The sequence below is a fragment of the Etheostoma cragini genome, chromosome 9 (assembly GCF_013103735.1).
Source record: "Etheostoma cragini isolate CJK2018 chromosome 9, CSU_Ecrag_1.0, whole genome shotgun sequence".
NCBI lineage: Eukaryota > Metazoa > Chordata > Actinopteri > Perciformes > Percidae > Etheostoma > Etheostoma cragini.
This window is the reverse complement of record NC_048415.1, coordinates 276,959-277,622: the sequence shown is the minus strand read 5'-3', so window position 1 is coordinate 277,622 and position 664 is coordinate 276,959.

Here is a 664-nt window from a genome sequence, read left to right as displayed (position 1 = left end):
CAGAGAGTCCGGAGACTAGTGCTCCTGCAGCGGGACCACAGACCCAGAGAGTCCGGAGACTAGTGCTCCTGCAGCGGGGACACAGACCCAGAGAGTCCGGAGACTAGCGCTCCTGCAGCGTGGAGATTTTGGGGGGAACGTCGCGGGGATCCCGGTCGGAGATCCGGGCTGCCCCAGCTAGATGTTTCATTAAAGCCTGAAAGAAGACCTAAATCCTGAATGAGGCCCGGTTGCGGGTCTGATCCGGGTCTGACGGAGGACAAAAACATGAAACTTTTGGACAGTTTGTCCTCCCGGAGGCGGTCCTTCTGGACCCATGTGGCGGTCATTATCGCGGTGCCTGCTGGGAAATAATCAGTCAAAGTGATGAATATGTTTTTTAATTAACTCCACATTCGTGTCTGTGTGCTCCTGAGAGTCTTCCATGTGTTGTGGTTCCGGTTCTGGTCCCTGCGGGTCTCGGAGCTGATAGAGGAGACTCCCGGATGTTCAGCGGGGCGCCGCGGTCCGTGCAGCCGCGCATGGAGCGCTGCGGGCGGCCACCGCTGCTGCTGCTGCTCGGTGTCCTGCTCCGGTTCTGCTCCGCAGTCATCGACGACCGGCTCGGCTCCGACCGGCACGCGGTCTACTGGAACAGCTCCAACCCCAGGTAGGACCCCGTAGA